At 43.3% G+C, this 18,481-nt stretch overlaps 1 protein-coding gene across 4 annotated transcripts in view; it reads right to left on the bottom strand.

Moving 5' to 3' along the window:
- The window catches only part of fut8b (fucosyltransferase 8b (alpha (1,6) fucosyltransferase)), an 80,540-nt gene that overhangs the window by 38,203 nt on the left and 23,856 nt on the right, over positions 1-18,481 (bottom strand). The gene's annotated exons all lie outside the window — the stretch shown is intronic.

The raw sequence follows: 18,481 nt of genomic DNA, 5'->3' as shown, positions 1-18,481 counted from the left end.
TGTCAACTCCCCAACAAAGCCTTGCCACACAACTGAGACTAGTCGTGTGATGGGATGAAGACTGGCAGGTGCGTGTATGTGCACAACATCTAAGTCTGTGTGTATATGCGCTATCATCTCCGAGTGTGTACCACAGCATGCTGGAATAATACCAAACATCTTAGACTTCATGTGAGTGGTGGTGGTGGTGGTGGTGGTGGTGTTGGGATGGGCTTGATTGACACGTCGCAGTGTCTCTGGTGCTTCTGCCTGTGAGCGTTCAAGACAGAGAAAAGTGTTCCTGCTGGGGTTCGCCTGGCAGCACCGAAGTAGGTTAACAGTAGCTCATCATGTTTACCATGGAAGCATAGTTGATATGTAGGACATAAATGGTGCCATGCTGTTAATACCATAGAGACTGTTCATGTTTCACTGGTGCAACTTGCCCAGCATGTAGCAGCTGAGATCACTGAAACAATGAGGGGCAACCCATTCTCCTTCATATCTTATTGAATGATGTGGGATTATTGAAATCTGTGCAGACATTCCTTCCATGCCGGTGCTCCTGTTGTGACTAACCTAGGCTGACACAAGGGTGGCTCCTCTGTATGCATGCAGCACGGGGATGTGCTGAGCTGTGTTTTATTATGGAAAATAAGAGCTGCGAGAGGGTAGCACTCCACCAGCTAATGCACGACTGGGACTTTACTAAAAGGCAGGCTGCAAAAACCCTTGTCACTGTGTTTGAGGAGCCATAATGAGGTTTGTGTTCAGTAGACTAAAACTGATAAATATAAAACAGTTGGATGAGGCAGGCAACTGCTGCCAAATAGGATATGGGAATTTTTTTGAGATAACACTTCTAGCTAGTTGTTCTGCTTAATATTTGAAAGTCAAGCTAAGGTAGTAATATATTGCTGGTATATTAACAAAACCTCGGCTAAATTAACATTAACTCCTTGCAGTTAATGGCTGACTGACTAGTCAGCGACAGATTGAGCTACATTTTTTAACACACATGACTATAACAAATGCAGCACTCCACCAATTTTATGATTTCTTCTGTTGCCTTAGAGGACTCTCCCTAAAGTCTGACAAAATAACTGTGATGACGTCAGTGGGGCTCAATTAAGCTTGAAACTTCAAATATTTGACAGAAAACCTGATTTACAAACTGGAAGCATGGAATTTAAAAGATTCAGGGGCAGGGAAGGTCTAATGAAAAACTCCACGGAATTGCATAATGGGAATTGTAGGATCCAGCTTTGAAGCTTCTCTCATACGAACAACTAAAAAGTCAGGATCTCTCACCCTCTTCTGCTTTGATTTTAACTATTCTTTTTTTTTATTTGTCTTATGCAAGCTCCCCAGCTTTATGGTGCAACACCAAATTGCTGGCATACCCTTTTAGCCTTAAAATACAAAGCTAAAATCATTTTACAAGGTCAAAAGGAAAATTATCAGCATAATCGGATACAAAATACCAAGCACACTGAAAAACATCCATCACACTAAAAGGTCATAAATGATGGTATTTGATCGTTGGAAATGGCAGGGGATTTTGCTGACCTCCCACTTTTAGTGAAACTGTTACATAGTTTAGTACTATTAATAACAAAATAAAATTTCCCCTGTTTAAGTCTAGGTTGTAGAACAGTGTGAGCTAATCTGGTCACATTACTGGGAGCACACAGTGTATAGAGGTTAGGTAAAAGAACCTGAGATCAAGTGCTTGCAATTAAATACTGGAAGCACCTAATAATCATTATTAAAGAGATGTACTCTACTTCAGAGGGTACAAGACCTGTAGGATTATTGGTTAATTCTGTTTTAAAATTAAAGTAATTGGAACATGAGTGAAATGGGATTTCCAGTTTCTTTTCAAAATGCCTTTCAGCTTAAGTCTCTGCTGTGATGAAGTGTCAAAGGAGAGGAGAAACACATTCATGATCCTTTCAATAGTTTCAGATAGCTGTGTTTTATAACTGAAAAGGAGGAGGCGATGTCTATTGGGTCCTGTGTCAGCAAAATGTGGCCCGATTAAAGAGAAAATAACACTCTACTACAATTTATTCTATTGATGAAGATCTGGTGGTATAATATTCCACCAGAGATATAGGTGGCCCTAAAGATTTTTGCGTTTTCTCAAAACCCTCCCATTTGCCCTCAAGTCACCATGAACATGGGGCAACATAAATAATGGAAATTATAATAATGTCAGTTAAATAAATAAATAAAAGCTCCCTACTGTGGCACAATCACTTCTAAGTTGGACTGTGTGGCAGATTTGCTGACAGTGGGATTTCAGAGCAGTTGGCCATATAGTGCTTCTTTTTTTTAATTCCACTTTCTACCACCAAGCCCCTCCTCCCTCATCCTCTGAGTAAAGTGGAAACATGATTGCGAGATCTGAGCTACTCTGGACAAAATGAAATATGTCACTGCTTCTTTTGAATGTGAAGTCCTCCTACTTCAGAAGTAGGAGTAACTGGGCCTAGGCTGTTCATAAATGGGACCTCTTGTCTGCTCCACCTGCAGACTTGTTCCCAAAATCTTCCTCTCAACCTTGCATTTCAGCATGTGCATTCCCCCACAATGCCCATTACCTTGCTGTCACGGCAACCGAGGGGACTGCTCGGCCGGTAAAGGCTGGCGTGGTACACGTGGTACTGTGGGGTGGACTGTCACCCCTGTCACAGAATGCCCCTGTGCTGCAGCAACATGCACAAGCCTGAGGGGTCAGCAGAGATGACCTGTTTTCAGCCCTGCTGGTTAATCTTCAACGTGACTCAGGCTGCAGCAGAGGTCATCTATCAACGCGCTCCGGTCTCCAGGCAATAAGCACCGTGATGAGGTCCACAACTGAATAATGCATGGAGCTCAGCTGAGGACAGCTTCTATTACACAAACATGGCCACTCCGGTTTGGGGACAACTGCAAGGGAGTGTCTATACCATACACAGTATATACGTGTGTGTGTGTGTGTGTGTGTCACTTCTCATGCATGATGGCGCAGGAGAGTGTATTAGTGTGTGTCGCTAGGGGCAACCCTGAGGGGAATGTGTAGCAGGATGTGCTACATGTTACGGCATGTGGCATGGTGGCAGTGATGTGATGTGTGTAGGAAGGAAGAGATCAGGAAAAAATGCATAGCATAGCAGCACTGAAAGGATACCTACGGGAAAAAGAACAAAATGGAAAAGCTGTTTGTACATCTATATCTGTGATGCAGAAATATCTACTTCACAGATGAAGCTGAACGTGACCTACGATTGGACAGGAGCTGTGTTTTTGTGCTGATACTGTCAAATGTGTTAAAATAAAAAAATGATTTTTCATCCTGGCATATATGACCAGTTTTATTTGAGATCTGATTCTCAATATCACTTTGTGAGCACAAAGGAGCGGGCAGCTTGCAGGTGTTTGGACTACAGAAATGCAGCAAGAGAAACATCGACTCCAACTCTGGCAGCAATTTCTAACCATTATTTATCGAAGGATGGTTTGCTGAGCAAGCTGTTCTTGAGAAACAGTCTTCTTTGTAGCCATAAAGCTACACTCATTTCCACTCAATAGCTGCCTAAAGTGGCCACAGTTTCCTGCAAATGGTCACTGAGCAGCTTCTTCGGCTATTTTCCCAGCTGGTCTGGAGGTTCAATCCGGCGACCTTCCAGCCTCTACCCCAGTTCCAAAGGGATGGATCACACAAGTGTCGGGACGCCAAGGTTGACACATTTCAAATATAAGCACCAGAACCAGTAGTGGATCCAACAAAGAATCATTAGATCCTAATGTATTCATTCCAAAAAAGCAGAAGCAACAGGGGAAAACAACACAACAAATATTTCATGTGGGATTATAACCTAAAATGTTTGTTCCCTTGTTTCTTGCCATTTGCCGCAAAAACATTACAATTAAATTTTGAGTGTGACAGATTTTTTCCCCCCCATCAATATGAATGTCAGCAAACGTGTGACTCATTCAGTGGCAGAGTGCTCCCACTCACAGTGCTCCTTTTCACTTCCTCGGCTGGCTCAGAGACGAGTTGCAGAGACATCCGTAGCTTTTTGCGGTGCAACCTGCACGTATGTGTGTGCCCATGAGTGGATGTGCGGGAAGCACCCGGCTTGTTCGGGTATGCCTGACTGCACTCACACATGCGCGCACACACACAACCATATACAGGAGAGTGGTAAATATTACATGAACTGCTGTGTACTTCACAACATTTCTAAGCTGAGTGTGGTGGAGTCCATTAACTTAGGCTAAATGCCAGAGAGAAAGCCTTGGCATGGGGACAAGTGTGGGAAGAAAACAGATAGATGGCGAGCTGGGAGAGTAAAGGCCATGACACCCAAAGTAACTGCATTGGATTTTAATACATGGCCAGGCCAGTAGCTAACACAGAGCGCACTAAGGCCTTGTCTTTAGAATTGTGTGTGGAAATTTGAAGTTTTTTATATATATACACATGGTGGGTTTTTAAAGGTTGACTCTCATCTTTTTTTAAGTCAGTATCTTTAAATGTGACTGTATTTATGCAATACAATTAAGTTAAACTGAAATAAAAAGGGAGGGATTTAGTGTTTCTCCACCAGACTTATAATGATGGCAGTGTGGAGACTTTAACATGTAGGATAATTAAAACAGAACTGAAGAAAAATGATAAATATTATGTGGGACAGTTTTTCCTTTATGTGCACCTATAATTTATAACTACAATAAGTAAATAGTAAGAGTAAATATTAGTAAAGTTTGAACAGCACACGTCCTGGAAATAGATTTAAGTATAAGTTTAAATAAAAACATATGTCAAATGATATCAAACCCATCATTCTAGCATATGATCAGCCTTATTTAAGATGTTTGGTTTTCAACATGCCAGTTTATGTTTTGTTTTAAGAATGGTATTATTTTAGTTTATATTGTGCTCACATGATCTATATTCCAAAATGATGTTTAATCAAATTACCACAACTAACACAAATTCATTATTATACCCATGACTTAATGGGAACTTGGAGGATACAGTGCAAATATATGTATTGCCCCAAATGCCATGCAGATAAAGTATATCAAACTCACCCGATCACAAATCCAATGTACTCTAATGGATACATGGTGTAATTTGGACAAGGTTACCAGAGAGAGTATCAAAATAAAATATTTTATTTGCTCTTTCCAAAGAGGGTTGTGTACCCACAGAGCAGCACATCTTTATCGCCCGGCACCAACTATCTGAGCACGGACGCCGCTTGAGCACTGAAGGCAGCCCACCTCATCGCAACTTTGGGATTAAGTCTCGCAGAAGTGGCTAAAGGTCTCAGAGAAGTTCTAGCCATGCAACCGCTGAGCCCGCTGCAGCTTGGCATTCAGTATCAGAGCTAAGCACACAGCCTCTCCTTCAAGGTTATCTCTGTGGAGAATTCGCTGACAGCAGGATACACATGCACACGCATTCACACACGCACATGCACTCACACGGTGACACAAAGATAGGTACCCACACACACAAACACAGCGGCACACACCTCATTGGCCCGATGGGGGGGGGGGGAGTGATGTGGCGTGTTTGTGCTGGCGGTTTATGCAAACAAGTTTTTAATTGGGACAGAGGGACATGTGATTAGCAGTAAAAAGCACCAATCATTCCTCTGTTTTATTACTTTTTATGTCCAAATAAAAATGTGGACCTGGGTGGGGGCCCCACCTGCCAACCCAATCTGTCTCCTGACGAGTGAAGGTGGATCTCGGGGCTCAGACGTGGTCAAGGACAGCATTGTAAATTCACCGTGTCAGTGAGGGTGATGAACTGGCTCTGCAACGGTGTGCGTATCTGTGTGTGTTTGAGAGAGAAGGGAAAAGAGCAAGAGTCAATGCCACTCAAGCAGCTGCATGTATCATGCCTTGAGCAGAGAGGACATTAAGTGTCAGAGAGTGTGTGTGAGAGTTTGAGTGAGTTTTTATTTGGGGATGGGTGGGTGCAGAGAAATTGTGGAACGAAGCATCATTACAAATTGATCATTTACTTTATGCACAGCGTTTGTGTTTAGAAATATAATCCTCTGTGAAAGCCAGAGAGCGCGCAACTAAGAAACTTGACCGCCATTATTTGCGAGAAACAGAAAAGCTCGAGGTCTGTGTTATCCTTCTACCTTGAGCTATATTGCTGCATGGATCCACACACACAGACACACACTTCCTGTCTGTTCCAGTTTCTGTTCCTCGTAATGAGTCCCAATGACGGCTGACCTTTCACGGCCTGGGGTGCCAGGGACGAGATAGAGAGGTGGGGCTAGTGAGGGAGGGTGGAAGGGCCTGTGGTGACCCCATACAGAGGGTGCCAACCTTCATTCAGTCACTTTAAAGAGGCCTAATGACTGACTGAATACACAAGAGGAAAGAGAGAGGGATAATAGAAGAAAATCAGTGGCCAGAAAAGCAGGCAGATGAGGAGAAATAAAGAGGACAGGGAGCGAGAACAGCTACTGTTACACTGTGCTAAATTGTGATTTTTATCATCTGAATATGCGGTGACGCATAATGTGATACGCCTGGATCCACTGAATATGGATTTTGCTCAGATTACAATCAGACCTTTGAAACTAGTCTTGGAAGTGGTCAGGCTCACATTGTGACTACAATTCTATGTAATTTGGCTGAAATCCGCAATGAGAGCTACATAAAAAGATGGGAAAAAAAGGTGGTCTAAACATGAGAATTTCAGTTAATACACCCATTGGACATATTATAGTCATTCCAGGTTAAGTGTGGATGCACAGCTGTGTACACTCTTTGTGATAAGGTATCAAAAATCACACTGAAATGGCCTCAAGTGTAACCACAGTCCAAGTGACAGGGCTGGCAGGAAAGTAAAGGGACCATATCAGAAATGGCACTGCAGTGAGAACAGACAGAGAAGGAATGTTTCTGAGGCTAAAGCCAGCGGTTAGAGGACAGAAGCGACAGAGGTAGACAGTGAGAAAAATAGTCCTGATCTCCCAATCGCAATCTCCCAATAAAAGGCAAGATTGACGAGAACAGGGGGCTCGGCGGTCTCTTGTGCAATAAGTTACGTTTCCAACACAATAAGCAGTGCACCCCACCCCTGAACACTCCCTTCCTCGCTCATCTTCTGTGACAGAATTTACGGTCAGTGGTTAACTCCCATTATACCCTGGCTCAGGGCGAAAGAGCCCCCGCCGCCCCCGCCACAAGTCAAAGTGCCCACTCCGAGGCCGATGCTTGAATGATAAAGCAACGACTGAGGGGAGAGAAAAAAGATGGAGAGGAGAGATGTCGCAGAAGAGACTTAGGCATCAGCAGGAGAGGAGGAAGAGGAGGAAGACTAACAACAAGGAAGAACGAAAAGTAAACAGCACAAGAATGCCCAGACAGCAAGAACACCAAGTAAAAAAAAAAAACAGTCAGACAAAGACAGAGGGGGGAAATAAAAAAAGCAGTGCGGTAGGAAAAGTAGGAGGCAGGGAGGTGGTAATCGGAAGAAAGATGGCGGCTGTAGACACAGACAGAGGGGGGAGATGAAGAGTGTTCCCCGAGGGGCCCGAGTCCTGACTAATACAGAGAAGGAGTTCTATAAACAGCAGTAACACACAGCTCCCACCGATTCATCGCTCTCTGCTACATTACCTCCATTCTCTTGTCTTCAACCCTCAGCTCCTTTGCTCTGTGACCTTAAATCCCCACACTGCGAAAACCTGTCAGTGGTAACATATTGACTTATTTATTCATCCTCTGCTCAGCCTTAAAATCTTCCTTTTTCCGAGACAAGAGAAAAAAAAATAGCGGGAGACAGTTGATTATAAGGCAACTTCCTAGACATCTGTTAAAACAAACGCCTTGCTCTTGAAATAAAGCTCCATTCCATATATTCTGAAATGTCACCCATCTTAAAGAAATTCTTGCATCAGACACATGAAAGCTTTTTTGAAATGACTCTTTGTTTGTACATGTACTGTTTTTTAAGACAGTTCTGCAGATATTGAAAATGGCCACCGATGATCAGGGTGTCACCTCCGAGCAAGGAGCCCCCTCACTTTCAGCTCTGCATCGACTTCACCCTCCATGTTTGCTCTTTCCTAGGAGTTTCCTCCAGGTGCTCCAGTTTCCTCCCACACTCCAGAGACGTGCAAGTGAGATGAAATGAAAAAATTGCCAACACCTGCATGCACTGGTCTGTCTGTATTGGCCTTATGATGGACTGGCGACTGGCATGAATAAATGCTAAAGCGGACTAAGAAATTAATAATTGACAAGTTGAGATGGGTGTTTTTGTGCCGCGCTCCTGCCTGACTGCTGTCCCGCCTGACTGCTGTCCTCCTCTCAACTCTCTGCTCTACTCCCTATTGCTTTATTCTGGTTGCTGGCTTCCTCTTAACTCCATTTCCTCCTCCTCATCTTTACAGATTTTTGTTAGAGCTTGACATTAAAACCCAAACCCACTGGGACCTGCCTAGAAGAGACTTGGGTAAGCTTGCACGGAATTTTCCATTTAATTGCCTTGCTTTGGGTTAGGATTGTTTGAAAATGTTGAAATACTCTTATCCTCACTTAACGTTGAGAAAATACTTAGCGACGTTGGAATCCAAGGGGCCTGTTTTTGGGAGCGCTTGCACACAATTTCCAAGTCAAGATCCAATTTTTGCACCTCATAACCTATGCTTACCACCCTTTCTGTCCCTTTTCTTCCATATTTCTTTAAAGAGCCTTGCGCCTTCCCTTGCCCTCCACCACAGCAGCCTGCATGCGTCACACCACAAGCCATATTGACAGAACTCCTCGTCCCCGTCAGGTTGTGTTTTCTGCTTCGAGTCCGTACTCGTTCCTTTGCCTGACTTCTCCGCGGTCTCCTCCACTCCGGCTCTGCATCTGGCACTGTGTGTGTGTGTGTCTGCTCGGCCCATCAGCTTCCGCTTGGATGCTCTTTCCACTCGATGTGACCTGTTTGTAAGTCTTTTGTAGTTAATGTATAGATTGTGTAATGGTTCCATGTGCAGACCCTCAAGTGGAAGGAGTTTCTTTTCTTGTCTGAGAAGTAGCGCTGCAGCGACAATTGGCATGATTTCATTTGACCAGTTCAACCAGAGTTTATTCTAGTGTTGTAGGAAAACAATCCTGTCACCAGACTGAAGGGTTTCTGCTTTGCCGGAGACACAAATCACATTCACTACATTTAGCCATGACTCGGATATACTATTGGTTGTTAGTGTAATGAAACTGACAATTACAGGCTACAGTGCAAACATTCCCTCTGTGGCTTTTCATAACCGGAGGTTTTTTTAGTGTAGTCATTCGAGCTTGGCCCTAAATGGTGCAACTCTGTATTCCTCCGGAGGACAATAAAAAAAGCTCATTGAAAAAAAAAAAAAAAACCTGCCTCACCTCTAGGGGATGAAACTTCCTAAATGCGATTAAAGAGAAATACTGGCACACTGTCTTCCCTGACCCCTATTAACAGAGCCTGAGAAAACAGCCACTGCATCTCTCCTCTCCACACACCCTGCCACTAAGCAGGACCTGTTGCTCAAATCACATTAAGTAACGGCAGATGAAAAAACTCAATACACAGTGTGCCAGGCTGTGCTAATGCTGAGCTGATGCAATCACACCTACAAACACAATCCCTCCTTTTACCACTCTTTCTCTCGCGGAGGAAAGTAGAGAAATGAAATCATGTGTTGTTGCAAATGGGAATATTTCTTTCTAGTCCTTTCCTATATCCAGTGCATGCACCGCTGAGGCCTTATTAATACTTAGTAAAGCCAGAGCGAGAGTTTATACAACATGACTTTGTAAGAGCTGAAAGTGAAGGGAAACACTTCAACTGCTGGCGGAACATTGTGATCCAACTGGGAGCAGCTGCATCCTTGTTTCAATAACACACCAACAACGCACTGCCCCCCCCCTTCCATTGGCGAGGATCAGTCGAGAGACGACCCGTGGGGACGACTCTGTCCCTCTTCTTCAGCATGCTCTAGGACACTATGGATGAGCCATGTTGCACATCAGACATTATAGTGTAATGTTACATGTACGTCTTGTCAGTTGTCTCAAACATTGGTCCTGACACTAGTCTAGACAGCACAGGGAAGTCCATCAATCTTCCTCTGGGGAACTGGTTTGTTGCTTATTCAGTTCCCTTGTGCAATGATTGGGCTTTCACCCCCTCACTTGCTTGCAGCTCCTATTCTCCGAGTGTGTAACCAGCCACTGCGCACAGCTGTCATGTGTCTGGTGAAAGCGGTGTGACTGACAGTCATTGTTCAAGATTGAATATGCATTTCTCCCTCCAGGACTGACGCATGCCAAATGAAGGACATTCCCCTGATTGATGGCATCTATTTATAATAGAGCTCCCTCTTTTCGCTCTTGTACAGACTTTCTCTCTATTTGTCTCAGTCTGCCATGCCGACCTTTGACAGGCCCAGAACTCAGAATCCACCACTGGGTAAACAGAGGGAGCTGAACTTGAATGCCCAATCCAGAGTTATTGGAAATCTCTCATAGTTCACCCAACTTTCCATTAAGAGGTGAAAAATTTCACCCTTTGCTACAGAAATTATGTATGGAAACAGGGAAGGGGGGGGGGGGAGAGAGAGAGAGAAAAGAAGGGGTACTCCTAAGCACCAAGGTTAGATCACAGACATAATCAATAGTGCACTGGTAAGCTCCATTCAAGTGAATCCACAGTGTCGAACCAGCCAGGCTTGTGCAAAGTCAACAGTCCAGATGAAAGATGGGTCTTCTGGAAGGCAACGACAGTAGAAACAGCAAGGAAGTGGAAGAAGTGATGATGGCCTGCGCAGATGAGAGGGAACGTGGGCGGACTTGGAAGGAGAATGAGGCACAGAGGGAGTGCCTGGTTGCCACTGCTGCAGATGTTGTTTGTGAGTCTTCACACAACGTTGCACTCCATCCACAATTCACCAAAAGGGATGCAGACTATGGCCCTGGGCTGAGGCACTTCATAGTAAAATAATGATGACAATAAAGATAAAAACACCACCATCTTCTCTAGTACACACACAGGGCTTACACACTTTATTTGATGCATTTAATTTGATTTAAACCGCCCATCTTTGCACTCGCAACCACAGACTGAGCCGAATACCAAACTTCCACAAGGGCTAATCCACCCCTCAGGCAACACCGATGGTTTCCTCTTTAAACTTTGCAAACCAAAACACTGGCAGGTAGAAATGCAGTCAACTGCATTTGTGTCCTCTGGATTCTGTCTGTCACACTGATCATCGTTTATGGTTCCCTGGCCGTTCATTAAAATTTACATTACTATCCATACAACTTTCTTATCCAAACATGTATCACTACATGACATGCACAAGAGTTATTCCCGCTGTTTTTCCCGCTGATAATGCAATGGGCACAGTCACAAACAGACCATTCCGTGTTATTGCTTCTATATTTCCTTGTAATGCAGATGGCTCATGTGTCTCCCCCTGAATTATTGATCGGCTCATGTGTAACATAAACACAATAAACCGATATGGTCATATCTCTGTGTCACAGCACACAGGATATGAGTATGTGTATAGATCACTAATCATAGATAAACATAGACCATCTGGAAACTACTAAACGCATGAGGTCATAGCAACAACTCAACTGTGAAATGCATTCACAAATTTCTTTCATGTACTGAAACACCATAGGCAGGGTTTGTTTTTTTGTATTTTGTATCTTGAGATAAAAGCGAGTCTTATTTGATTGTGTTGGAAGATCCTCAGCTAAGACGTTGCCTATTACAAAATTTTCCAATTCAAACAGCCTTAGAAGGCTTAGAAATTCTAATCACATCTCTGTGAATACATGATCCTGGAGAACCACATAAACCTACAAGGCACATTTTGTACAAAGTACGCATTGATCTTAGTACTGCTCAGCTAGCATTGATCTAACGCCAGGTCTGTGAACAGGCAGGGTGCTAGCTGGATCCCATGTGCTTATGTGTGAGTCAGTAATGGTCTAGTTTGGTCTTGGTTTGTCCGGAGGTAGAAATTTCCTCCTCCTTGCCTCCTCAGTCTGTCGGATCTGATCCTCCCAGTGTGTCCTCTGTGGTGTCTGCTTCTGTTCCCCTTCCTGTCGGTAAGCTGAGGGCCAGCAGAGGGGAACAGGCATCCAACGCCTTGGCCTGGTAGCCTGGCTCCCCACAGCCTAGTCATTACTGCTGGCTAACAAGCAGAGAGCGAGGGACGTCTGCGGCTGCTCTTCCCCTTAACTAACAAAGAGAAAGACCTCACGGGTAACTGTGGTAGCAGCAGCAGCACAGAGGCACAGGCTCCTGCTGGACCCATAATGGTGCTTTCTCATTATATGCTGTCTCCTGGGGGAAAAAAAAAAAGACGTACACGCTGGGCTACAGGTCCTTTCAACTAGGCACTGTGGGACTACAGGGGTAGAGAGGAAGGAACATTATGTGCACGACCTGTCACATGCCACTGCTTTGAATTATCTTTACGTAGTGATGCTTGTGTGTGTGTGTGTGTGTGTTTTTTTTGTGTGTGTATGCAGGCATGTGTTCTGTGTCGTCCTCACATGCACTCAAGCTGGATGTTTACATGCTTCCTTAATGTCATCTATTATTTTTGCTGGTGTCAGGGACGTCAGAGGAATTCCTGGGGGGTGGGGGGGGTGTGTGCGTGTGTGTGTGCGGGGGTGTGCAGGGGTGTGCGTTTGACTAGATTTGATTTGATTTGATTCCAATGGCGACACAGGGGGAAGGCAGGACTCACAGCCCATTCGTACTCAAGCGTACATGGCTCAAACCAAACCACAGGTTCAGAGTGCGTTAGGGGTTAACCTAACCTAACCCGAAGCCCTAACCTGCCACAAACATGCTCACAAGAATATGTATCAACCCCAGCACAGACATACACACATACAGAGGCACATTCTGCCTTCTTTAAAAGGCTCACAAACTTGTGGTATATACAGTGTTTTCCAATAGTTGGCAGTCAATTACACTGATGGGGGATGGAGGCGTGGGATATGTTTATTAATTACTTGTAAAATACACTTAAATCCTCGGCCCACCACTTGTTTGACAGTTGTTTTCATCAATTTTCAGTTGTATGTCCATATTGAAGTGGGCTGTATTTTGGCAGCATTTTTGTTGACATTTCATTTAGTCAGCTCAATATCTCATCTTTGCTCAGGCACGAAAGTCCCTCAGTCTATTATAATCTGCTGAGACTAGTGTTACCTAACATGCACATGCTAATTTACTGGACTATACTCCTAACTGACCATCGCCATTTTCTCCACCGCATCTTATACAGGCTATGGTTCAAGCATTGTCAGTGTACTGAATATATATATATATATATTCTAGTGACAGCTGTCTCCACACAAGAGGTGGACAAAATACCATAAGATCTGTAAATTCTAATGCCACCCAATGCAATAGCCCTGCAACAAATCTACTTTTGTGAAGGTTATAATACATTTTTGTAGACACTGTGTGAGAGGTGTTGACTCAACACTATAGTAATTTTTGAAGCTGTAGTTTGTGGTGGTGTTGTACTGGATGACATTATATTGTCTTTTCATTATTTTTCGATATAACAGAAACACCTTAGTATAGTATTGCAATATACTGTTGGGTGTTATTTTTTTTTCAATGGACAAAATAACAGAAGCACCACACAGTATACCAAACTGTGACCTCAAAACTGACTGCAGAGCTGGTTCACCATCTCTCTGACACAGACTGAAAAATAATCAAACACTAAGCTTCACACAAAGGTACAGTAGTACATATTGCAAGGCAATTGCATTGGTTTGCACTATAGTGTACAAGTGTTAATGTAACTGTGCCTACTCCCTGCATCTTGCATCACAAGTTCTGTGTGTTCAATATGTTATGGTCAATGTAGATCAATATTTTTTCATGCTAAAATACAGCAAATGCTGCTGCCTAAAAATCACAAAAACTGCACCAAAAAAAGGTCGATCCAAACAGGCAATTTCTTAAAATAAAAATGTGAACCTGGGATTTGATTATTGCCGCTGAGAAAGTGATGATTTAAAATTAACAAACATGCAAAACTATTACAAAGAAGCAAGTTAAAACTCTTTTTAAACCACTTCAACACTTCTGTTTACACTACCCATCAAGACAAAGGCAGCTACTTAGAGCATTTCACTTGTGTTCATTATAAATACAAAACATTCAGTGTTTTCTATGCCACAGAGCCATCAGTGTGCAAAGTTGCCAAATAAAGCTTGAAATCTTTGCTTGAAAAATACCATATCATTAAATATAAAACCTAGACCTGGACCAGCAGCCAAACAGCTGTTACTCTTCTCTTTCCTTCAGTAGCTCATACACCAGTGATACATAGTAGACACCAGTTAACTCCTCACAATCCAGGCATGCCCCCCATATGTACTCAGGTCACGCAGCTGATCTTTGACAGGTTGCACACAGATGCCTGTGCAGAGCTACCCCGAGACCAGAGCTCTGACCCCTGGTAATGGGTCTCTGGGGCAGGGGTGGGGTTGAGGGGAGCCAAGCCTTTTCTGCTTTGTACAGATGTAAACTGGCTGGCCCCTCCCCTGGGACTTACTCCCCCACGTTGCAACCTCTCAACACCATACCTCCCTCCTCCACCTCCACTGCAATGTAGCAGAGTGACGCTGTTGCCAAGGTTACTTGGGTATGGGAGGGGGTAGGGTTAGGAGTTAGAGATGAGGTGGTTTATTATCTGCCTACATGGCTGATGGGAGACAAAATATGATTGTGTTCTGGTGGTATAGGCGGTGATGGGTTGATGGAGGTATAGGGATGTTGTACTAGTGAGGCCATACAGGAAGAGTAAATATGTATGTTTCTGAGAAATTGCAAATATATCAGCTTATATATAGTATGTATGCAGGTATGTGTGTGCATGTGTGTGCATGTGTGTGTGCATGTGTGTGCATGTCTAAGCAGGGCAGAGGTTGGTGAAGCTTAGCCGACTCTGTGGAATGTAAACTAGCCACTGCAGCACTCCTGTCTGGTCTCAGTCAGACGTTGCCCCGCATGGGGATCCAGCATGTTGTTCGAACCCCCCCCACATAGCATCCAGCATCCAGCACACAGTTAAAAATGCCTGCTTGCCCCCACCTTCCGTTAGAGTTGCCACGGTGATTTGCTTGCCTTGTCTCTATTTTCAAGCCTGTACAGATAAGCAGAGTTTGAATAAAAACGAGCAGTCGCCTACCATGCATTATCATTTCACAGCTGTTTGATACCTGTGCCTCACACAGCCGCAGCCATCTCCCTAGATGATTGCCCAAGGGAGGGTTCAATGCTTTAATCTAATCTGATGACAAATGATTCGATTAGCTTGGCCACTGATTAACCTCTTTCTCTGTGTTTTGTGCACTTATAAGCAGAGTCTCATTTCATACCCCCTCCCTCCCCCCTTCTGCTCTTCCTCACTGGATGTGGCTCTACAAATGTCAGTGTTGGCTGCACGTGTCACTGACTTGATGCATTGTGTTGTGCTGTGTGTGTAACGGTGGCTCCGCTGCACCCATGGCTCACCAGCCATCTGCAGCCCACTGAGGGACACATGATGATGACGGCTGAGTCACCCATTAGCCCAAATTAGAGCCATCCTTCCACCATTCAAGACAGAGCCGCTGGCAATGCCACGCAGTCAAGGCCATTACAGAAAACACGCACTAAACTGATTTTGCTCTGCAAATACCATTAGCTGGTGCCCCAAGATTATAAATATCCGAACTCCCAATCTGACGATGAAAATGGGCTCGGATGGGGAACCATGTTACAAAAATCCTGCATCAATGTCACGGACTTCTTCACTGGTTGCCAGAGGGCAGAGAGAGGAGGGTAATGGCTACGACAAGCCAAAGATGAAGGAACAAAGAAAAAAAGCAGTGGTGAGAGAGTTTACATGGACAGCTACAGATACTGCTGGGGAAGTGTTGTGAGGAAGCTGTGTTAAAGTCACATGGTGTGAAGATAAGAAATTACAGGTTTATGTTCAGGAAAGACCCCCTACATTTTAGCAATCAAAATAGTATTCACATTAGTTTAAAAACTCACTGTTATCACTGTTAGAAATCTCAGAAAAAAATATTTGAAAGTTTAGAGCGTCAAATAAATGCTGTCTAAAATGGCTGCAATAATGGTGGCCCACGCTGTTCAAATGGCCTTGGTTTGGTAAACAACTGTCCTGCATGTGGGCCAATTTGTCAAAACAACATAGCCACTTCAGGCCTCGGGAAATTGCCATTTTGTCCATACAACCTATTTCGATCCACTCATGTTTCCGTTTTGCCACGAACGCAACCCAACCCACCCGCCTCTTTCACCATTTCTTTTACTTGAGGGTTCCTGTCGAATGCCAACAACTGTTGCCTAGCAACTAAATATTCACCCTGAAGAAATCCACTAGATTATTATTTCCTTCCAAGTTTCACATTTCTGAGAAGGGGAAAAAAACAGAAAGATATCTGTGATTTTTAGTTTACAAATCCCAGTGGTGCACAAGCAGTGGTATGCTCTTCAAATGAAATGCACCACCCTCTGTCACATCTACAGAGGGAAACCGCTGCAGACACACCACGGGTATTTCAGGGCAGATGTGGGATTTATAACAGTTTCAACATCTACTATCACCAATCAAATGCACTGGCTGTAAACACCAAATTACAGATGATCTGCTGTGCATGTGACGATGAAGTGAAAACTAATTAGATAGGATTTGAACTTGCAGGAGTTTTTTTAATTGACCTGTGAGATGAACAAGGCACAATGTACCTAGGCATCTTAAAAGTGCACCCACTTACACTGTCCTTTTGTTAAAGCAGTATTAAAATACATAATGTTTCAGTTAGGAAACTTTGTATTTCTATTGTTTATGATGCTTTCATATTTCAACTAACCTGTGGTGTTTCAGTCCATATGCTCAAGCAGTGAGACATTCTTTCCCTCGAAGACTGAGCGCGTGCCTGTGGCTAGCCGGCAGTGTGGGCTGAACTCTGGACTCCCAGTAATATGTCTATTTATTCAGGACAACAAAGGCCCCCTGTGATAAATACCATTGGGTGGAGACTCACAATGCACACAGTCTTCACTGTTGTAGTGTAGTCAGAATTTGTATCTGACCACTGCAGAATATGTCTCATGTCACATACAGCAATGCTACCAATGTATTAGTGAAAAAAGTTCACTAATAAAGTATAAATAATAAATAAAAAACTAATTCACTGAAAATCCATTTTTATGGTGACTCAGAAATTTCTTATGAAAAACAGTGCTTGCTTTGATGGCTAATTTTTTACTCCTTAGAACAGCATGTTTCTTTGCCGCCATATTGTGTATCTGTTAATAACAGCTGTGGGGCATTATTGACTTAATCATTGGTACAAGAGTAATGTGGCTTCATACAAAGTAGAGACAAGTATGGTACACATAATGTACTGTTAAGAGATAATGAAACATAATCATAGTTCTTGTGTGTTTCTTAGCTTCATACAGTTACCGATGTGTAATGACAGACTTCCTTTTAATACACATGTTTAAGGTAACAAAGACTGAGGGTACAAATCTCACATTTGTTGGAATAACTTTTTATTATAGGCACAAATAACTAATATAAGGTTATGAATAGAAAATTTTGGCACACAAACTATCAATAGTTGTAGCAAAAACTGCTGGGCTCTGTAAATGATAGTATATGATGATGTTTGAGGAATCTTGAGGAGGGCCAGAGGGCAAAATGTTAAAGAAAGGTAGGAAATCACAGACATTTTAGAGAACCAATATCTCTCTACATGCCAGTTGGGAGATGTAAATTGATTGGACAATTTCTTTAAAAAGATTTAATAATGCACAAGACGGTTCTGACCATTGACAGTATATATAATGGACAGAGCTTCCAGGTCTGAAAAATGAAGCAAGTGTCTTAAAACCTGTAGTCTATCTAAAGGCCAGCAGAGGGAGCTTCATTGGCTGCACTAAAAAACAATACAATGCACTCTAATGGAGAATGAGCCGACTTCTCATTTGATTTATGAGCTCAGTAAACAGTTTCCTAACAAGTTTAGGGTCTCAATCTTCTTCAATACATTCTGATGTTTATTTAGTAAATTATGGTCCAATATAGATATATAATAGACGATAAAGCCAAAGTATGCTTTTGGGCGTGGCTACCTTATGACTGACAGGTCATTCTCAGTGAGTGCCAATCAAATACGAAGCAAGATTGTGTTACTGTGTTGACTATTTCTCACCTAAAATCATGTCAGAAACTATAGTGTATTACTTATCTGTTATACAAGATTGTGTGTGACCAGACCAGCCGCCATTGTTTCCTGCTACAGACGAGTCGAAACTGTGCAGCTAATGAGAGCAGCTCTACTCACAGTATGTCACCTCCGCTGGCTCCGTCTAACTGTCATGGCGACAGCCAAAATGCCAAACTCAAGGCTTCAAAACGGTACTCCACAA

This window comes from Dicentrarchus labrax, unplaced genomic scaffold (assembly GCF_905237075.1).
Source record: "Dicentrarchus labrax unplaced genomic scaffold, dlabrax2021, whole genome shotgun sequence".
Taxonomy (NCBI): Eukaryota; Metazoa; Chordata; class Actinopteri; family Moronidae; genus Dicentrarchus; species Dicentrarchus labrax.
Note: the sequence above shows the minus strand (reverse complement) of the source record. Positions and strands in the feature narration are given on the sequence as shown.